This window comes from Camelina sativa, chromosome 11 (assembly GCF_030686135.1).
Source record: "Camelina sativa cultivar CO46 ecotype springtype chromosome 11, ASM3068613v1".
NCBI classification, from domain to species: domain Eukaryota; kingdom Viridiplantae; phylum Streptophyta; class Magnoliopsida; order Brassicales; family Brassicaceae; genus Camelina; species Camelina sativa.
In genome coordinates, this window is record NC_141890.1 from 2,534,638 (window position 1) to 2,541,715 (window position 7,078).

Consider the following 7,078-nt stretch of genomic DNA (forward strand, 5'->3'; position numbering starts at 1 on the left):
CCCCTGTTCGCGGAATATGCAAACTTTTTTATTGATCAGTAATTCAGCCAGACACATATTTTAGAGGGGTCAAAACAAAAATTTCTATTTTTAATGGGGTAAAAATGCAAAATTTAGAGGGTCAAAATGAAGTTTTATTTAATTGATGGGGTCAAACTGCAAACGTTTTAGAGGGTCAAAATGAAAATTTGTTTAAATGAGGCCAAAATTAGGGTTGGGCATTTCGGTTTAAATTCGGGTTCGGTTTGGGTTCGGTTCGGTTCGGTTTTGGTAAAACTCTAACCAAACTCAACCGAAGTTAGTTTGGTTTGGTTTGTGTTCGGGTCGGTTTATGTTTGGTTCGGTTCAGTTCGGTTTTAGTATGGTTCGGTTTAATTCGGTTTAAAAATCAATTAATGTAACAAAATGAAATTTGATTATGGTTTTATAATAGTTAATTAATCAAATAAATTAGAAAAACTAGAAAATTTAAATTAAATACCTAACATAAACCATAATTAAATCTATATTTATATTTAGTTAATTTTATTAGAAAGTTAAAATAAAGTAGAATATAAACCAAATGCAAGCGTTCGTGGGTAAGATCACATATTTATATTTTTAATAGTATTATTAATTAATTTAAAAAACAGATTGGGTTATTAGTTCGGTTCGGTTAACCGAACCGAACCGAACCATTTAGGTTGGGAAGAAACATAACCGAATGGTTGGAGTGTAAGATTGGGTTTGGTTTAGGTCGGTTTGGGTTCGGTTGGTTCGATTTGGTTCGGTTCAGTTCGGTTTAAATGCCCACCCCTAACCAAAATGCAAAATTTAAAGGGGTCAAAATAAAAATTTTAAATTTAATGGGGAGGGGGGGCAAAATACAAATTTTGGGAGGTCATTTTGTTATTTAAACTTAAGTTGATTCAAGTAGCGCATCAGTTCCTATTAATCTTAATCACAACACTACTAACCCTTAGCCCTTATTACTCAATGATTAACTAGACTCACTAGTCAATGATGGCAGACACAATCATAAAAAAATTGCCGTCCCCCAATCATAAAAAATTGTCGTCCCCCATTAGTGTGAATTCGAGCGGCTGATGAAGTAGAAGCAGATGACAAAGTTGCAGCCAAAACGAGTGAATCCACTTGCCGACGTCATACTTCCGAAGTACCAAAACCATGCTGGCCAAGATGAAGAGCTGCTTGTTGTATACAGTACAACAGCCATTGAATTATGGAGAGAGTGAATTCTGGATCCAAAAATCTTATTCTCGAGAGCCACCAATGTTTGTAATGTGTTGCTCCTTGTACATGACCAAACATGTATTTTTTTTTTTTTTTTTGCACAAAGTATGTTCTTTTAGTCCTCACATTGAGTATTTTGTTATTTAAGACTTTCTTTGTCTCAAATATTAATTAATAATATTTAAAATAATTTGCTTTTAAGGTATTTTAATAAATAGTATATCTTCAGAATATTAGTAATCAAACATAGCAATTTAAGATTTGCCATGGTGGCTGGTGAAGATGATTAAATGCTTTCACATACAAAAAAAACTTAAAATGTGACTGAAGAAGTGGAGAACAAATATTCATATCCAAGGCAATTAGTTTATCTAGTTAAGTAACCATTCTAGAAAGCGAATGTAAGATAAGATTATTATATGTATGAATTAGTGGAAAATGAAGTCTATTCCTCGTAGTTAATAATAATTAAATCCAGTTTTAGTTTTCGACAAAATCATCATTACGAGGGAATCAAGAAAACAAAATAAATAATGAGGAATGGGCTTCGGCAACAGGCCCATCAGTAAAAATGGGCCCAACTAAATTGGCCCAAGTAAAAATTAAGGGTGGGACTGTTAAGGATTGAGACGCCAAAGAAAGGCTTGAGCTACTCAGGAAAGAAGTTGAAAGAATGAAGACAGACAGAAGGTAAGTAGAAAAGTAAAGCACTTTGGAGGGTTTGAATTTTGACAGAATCGAAATCGTCAAAGAGCCCAAAGGAGGAGAAGAAGAGATGGGAAGCAAGGAGGTAATAATGAATCGACCTAAAAAATCCCTTACTCTTTTAGTTAGGTAGTTACTTGGTATTGATTTTTTTTGGGCTCGTAAGTAACTAACTAAAAGAGTAGTTAGTTACGACGAATCGGACATTCCTGTCTTTTGTTTTTCTCTTGTTGTTTGCATTTTGGTATTTTCTATGTTCAAGTCACATACACTTAAATTGCCATTTTATATGATGTCCACTGTTCTTTTTGGGAGTCAGCCATGTTTAAGCTCTCTCAATTCAAGTTATTTTTGTATTCCCCTTTCGCGTCTACTATTTAGTTGTCGTCTTCTGTTTACTGTTCTAGGCGCCTGTTTGTACTGTTTTATAGATTTTTCTTTCTACAGTGTATTTATAACCTTTAGTACTTATAGCTCGATTTCAGTCTCTTGCAAGGGACATTTATACCGTCCGCAATTTTAAACGACTGCTCCATCGATTGTCCCATTTGAGAGCGGCGTGCGTGACTCCCCCGCCGTGGTTGACAAGACATTTTACTACTGACGAATCCTGATGTTTCTGGATGAACTTGTTTCCCGATGAGCTTCCTCCGGACATTGGTAACTTGAAGAATCTGAAATTGGCTAACATCTCTCTCTCTCTCTCTCTCTCTCTATCTTGCGGATGAGATTCCTGTTTAGATTAAGGAATGTGGCTACTTGGGTGTTCTTGACTTCAAAAGGGAACCGAGTAACAGGTCCAGAGTTTGCCCAGCATGCAAGTGATTGGCATTGCAGGGGAACAACTTCTCTGTGGTTTGTAGCTTGGTGAGTTTAAGGTGTATGTGAACCTTATCTGGCCATCAGATACCGCAGACTTGGGTTGTTTGTTTCTCTGTCACTGTCAGATATTCAGAAGCACGTGAGAGAGAGAGAGAGTGTAAGGTTGAAGAATTTCCAAGTGTATAGCCTATAATTGCAGAGTTTTATGCATGTACTTGTGTACTCCGCTGCTGCTTCTACTACATTTACACAATTGTTGAAATGGAAAGATAAGCTGAAACAACAGTCTACAACTGGGATAAAATAAAGGAAACACAGTCCTGGTAGTCTTGAGAACCAAGCTGAGGAAGTAGTAGCAAGAAGCCAAGATTAAGGGACTTTCTATCTATCAATCACCTTAACTACTTTATTATAAGACAACAAGACGAAGAAGATTTGGTTATCTGGTTTTGTTGTCATTTGTACAGTTGAGTTTTGTCGTTTTGACATACCTTGTCTCCGTGTGCCCAATATACAACAACCGATAGTGGAAACATACAAATCGCGACAAGAGCATGAGAGATCATTACAGCTCTCCACATTGTCTAATTACTTGAAGGGTTCTTTGAATCTGAAGGCAGAGTACCCTACACAAATATCACCCTAACATAAAACCACACTAATTATTAATACCAAACGATAATGAAACATATTTCGGTAACATCTAAATCATGTTTTAAAATGCACCTGTATCTCGAGGACGAGGTTGTTGCCACGAAATACTAGAGCTATCAATCCAATAGCGTTAAAAAATGTGAACGAAGCTTTCATCGGTCGTCGCATATCTGACTTGAATATTTTGTGCATCACTTGTTAGTTATAGAGGCAAAATCCATATGATGGTGCAATACGCAACTCCCATAACACCACCAAAAAACGAGACTCCAAAGAGAGAATTCAGATTCGGAAACTGATGAGACATGATGATAATCGCAATGCAGCTAAAAACCATGAAGCATTGCACTAAAGTAAGTGGCGCAGTGATGTCTTCAGACATTATCATGTGCAACATCAATATGACATTAAGAAAATTGGATTCAATTATTTCTTTTTCATGACGAAAGAAGTTTCAGACCACCTGGACGTTCAAGCATACAGATATGCTATATTCCTAAATTCAACGGTCAGGATCTTATATAATAAATCCTGCAGCGTTCTTCAGTGTCCACGTCACCTCCTCTCCCCTCCAGCTCAGCTATTCCCGGTAAGCTTTGGTCAGGAAAGGAAAGGCCCATCAGTATAAGAAGGCCCAAATTGACAACAATAAAAGAACCCAAAAAGAAAAGAAGAAAAAAAAAAGAGAAGAATCGAAAATCCCTTTGGGAAACCCTTAAAATATATTCCCAACCAAATTCGACGAGGGCCGGCTGAGCTGAAGATGATGATGCGGTTCCTACGAAGCACCGTTGCTAACAAGGTAATCGAAAGATCTTTGTCTTCTTTTCTTTGTTCCCAGAAGGTTATGTCTCTTGTCCGTCTTAATTGAAAAATTTGCAGTCTTGTCGCGTGGGGAGGTTGCAGTATCGTGGTTTTTCATCCACCGGTGAGAATTTGCAATTTTTGCAGTAATATCTTTGTGCATCTTTTTGATCAATTCGTTTGTATTCATTCATATCTGATATTTTTGCTTCAATCAATTTGGTAGATGTGACTACCACCACCGTGGGCAAGAAAATTGTTGAATATTGCTATAATGGTGTTTTTGGGTGTTGGTTACGTGTTGGGTACGTTTTTTTGTTTTCACTGTAAAAAGTTTGGAACCATCTTCTCTACTTCTCTTCTTTTTAACAATGTTCGTTCGGTTTTCGTTTTGGTTTGCTTTCCTCAGGTGGTCTGACATCACCCCCCGTCTCAAAGCAAGTTCAAGAAGTTGAAGAGGTGATTAGATTAGGTTTTGCAATCTATATATAACCTTACATTTTTTTTTTCTTTCTTACCAATCCTCTCAGATAATGATTCTTCTTGCAGAGCCTCATCAGAGACGAGAAATTTCTGGATGAACAAGAAGCCAATATTAAGAGGTCACTTTCTATCTATCCATTACCTTAACTAATAAATTATTATAAGATAAAACAAGACTAAGACTACTAGTATAATGTTGTGAATCGTGAGGACTGGTAACATAGATAAAGATGTTCTTTTTTACCAACAAAATATCTTTTGATTGCTGCTGCATCTTGGCTATAGAGGAAGAAATGTTTCTGGGGTTTGGTATGTTCTACATATACAACATTGCAACAAGCTCCTAAAGCTACCTCTTCCTAAACTACTAATCGCTCATATATCTAATTTATAAAACTACAAGCTGAGAAAAACAAAAAAAGTTCACATCGCCGCCAACTCGTCCTCTATTTTTCTCCTTCGAATCGCTTATACATTGTTCTGCTATAGTAGCAAAACATGATTCTGTGTTAGTCAGATGCCTCTTCAATTTAACTCCTCAACTCATCAATTTAACTGCTATAAAACCAATACCAAAACTGATTTTAGAGGGTTTAGCTAGCCAAGAGACTGCAGAGTGCCAAGAACAGGACCATAACATCAGCTTAGGAGTAAGAATCTTAACGTATATGAATTATGTAACGAGCAGTGAGCAGCATTTGGATCCTATAGGCTGATGTTGCTCTTTGAGAATCACAGGAGATCAAGACAAGGATAAGGATATATATATATATATATATATATATATATTCGGGATGAGAATGCAAACACAATAACTTATTTTTTGGCAGTACCGAGAAAAGAGTTTGATGATGTTGTGTTTCTTCCTTTCATAGTTGTGTGAGGTGAAGAACTTGTATGGTTGGTTGCACTACAGGTTTGGGGTTGTATAGTTACGAGGAATATTGTAGCTATGTACTTATATTTGTAACAATATTTGGTTTGCTACATATTTGTTTCAAAATTTTTTTTGCGCTTATAGGGTGGTTGCAAAACATCGTTTGTGAGAAACCGTAGCAAATTAGCTATAAATTTGCTACAACTGTTATTGTGTCCCTTTGCTTCAATTTTCTCTCAAAAATATTGTAACTGATTGTTACAAATTTCCACAAAATAGGTCGTCGCTAATAGTTACAAAAGACTACATTTAACGTGTAACAAATTTGCTACAAAATTGCCATCAATAAAACAGTGTAAAATATTAAGTTGTATAAAATTTCTATATTGCTATAATTATTTCTAAAATTTTAGTTAGATTATAGAATATATTCAATTCTCTAGACTCAACATAAAATGGAAAATTTGTTTCAACGAACTTGTTAGTAAGTGATGAAGAGACAAATATAAAGAGAGTTCAAAAAGCATGACTATTTAAATAGACACACCTATTAAAACGAAAAGTTGTGATGAAAAAATATAAATAAAATATAGTGAAAAGACACAACTCTACAATGAACGGATACAACTGTTTGAATTTAAAAAAAAACAAATAAAAACATTTTTTTTACGAAAAAGTACTATGAAAAATTGCAAGTGTTGTGTGTGCATTTGATTATACCTACAAACTCATATAAATTGCTTTTAAATAGAAGACATCTTTATTACCATATTCAATAGTCAAATCCAAAAGCTTATTATATAATCCATTTAACTCTTCGAAAAAGACTCTACGTATAAAATTAACTAAAAGTTGTAAATTAGATTCATCATTCCAAAAATCTTTTGTTAAATCAAGAATTGGAGGAATCTCTTTACTTTTAAAAGAATGAATGCTAGAGAATAATTTAAAGAGCTGTAAAAACCGTTGAGATTGAAATTTTATATTATTTGGTGTTATGGCAAAAAAAATGAAAACAGTTCAAACAGACAAATATATATATATATATATAGATTTCAAAAGATACGAATATTCGAATAGACACAACTCTACAATGAACAGTTGCAACTTTACAAAAAACCGTTACAATGAACAATTGCAACTTTGTGTAAAACACACAATTTAAATTTTCTACATATTTTTTTAGAAAATTATCCAAAAAGTACGATTGAAAAACACAACTTTGGTGGCATTTATTCGGATTGCTATTATATATAGGTATTTTTATTAATTTTTTTATATAAAATTAACTAAAAGTTGTAAATTAGATTCATCATTCCAAATATCTTTTGTTAAATCAAAAATTGGAGAAATTTCTTACTTTTAAAAGAATGAATGCTAGAGAATAATCTAGAGATCTGTAAAAACCGTTGAGATTGAAATTTTATATTATTTTGTATCATGGCAAAAAAAATAAAAACAGTTCAAACAGACAAATATATAGATTTTAAAAGATATGAA

The 7,078-nt window shown here is 34.1% G+C and overlaps 1 long non-coding RNA gene across 3 annotated transcripts; it reads left to right on the forward strand.

Moving 5' to 3' along the window:
• The first annotated feature begins 4,070 nt into the window (after positions 1 to 4,070).
• Positions 4,071 to 5,719, forward strand: LOC104721256 (uncharacterized). 3 transcript variants are annotated; one of them, XR_756956.3, is made up of 6 exons: positions 4,071 to 4,216; positions 4,297 to 4,342; positions 4,445 to 4,523; positions 4,628 to 4,677; positions 4,768 to 4,820; positions 5,390 to 5,719. It is a non-coding gene; the product is annotated as an uncharacterized LOC104721256 (long non-coding RNA). The 3 variants fall into 3 exon arrangements; XR_015571065.1 differs by having other exon boundaries at positions 4,093 to 4,216; positions 5,440 to 5,719; XR_015571066.1 differs by lacking the exon at positions 5,390 to 5,719 and adding an exon at positions 5,299 to 5,388 and having other exon boundaries at positions 4,093 to 4,216.
• Positions 5,720 to 7,078: the final 1,359 nt, after the last annotated feature.